The following is a 453-nucleotide window of genomic DNA, read 5'->3' on the forward strand; positions in this document are numbered from 1 at the left end:
AAAAAATAGTAAGAAAAATATAAACATAAAAATATATTATAAATAAATACATATGGATATATATAAATAATTGCTCCTATGTTTCCTTAAGTGAAAATCAATTGCTATTAGTGAGTGTATATAACATATACATATGTGTCTGTAATCTGGACCATGACAACTGCATGTATGTTTCCCAAATCCTAGATGGGACATGTATATATTACTAAACACTACTGTTAGGGGTGTGGAATCCCCACTAGTTAAAACACTACACCAAAATTCAATAACTTCAAAAAAGTGACAGCCAAAAATCTAAATGAAAAAAAGGGGGGGGGGATATAAATTACCTAGTTGTGATCCGAAGTGTTTAAGGATGTACTGCCCTTAGCTCATAGCTCCAAATGGTGCGCTCTCCACACTAGCCCGAATGATATCCCTCCCCTTAAGTATCCCCCATCACCGAATTAAGCG

Source organism: Nanorana parkeri, unplaced genomic scaffold (assembly GCF_000935625.1).
Source record: "Nanorana parkeri isolate BGI_ZX_2015 unplaced genomic scaffold, ASM93562v1 scaffold374, whole genome shotgun sequence".
Classification (NCBI taxonomy): domain Eukaryota; kingdom Metazoa; phylum Chordata; class Amphibia; order Anura; family Dicroglossidae; genus Nanorana; species Nanorana parkeri.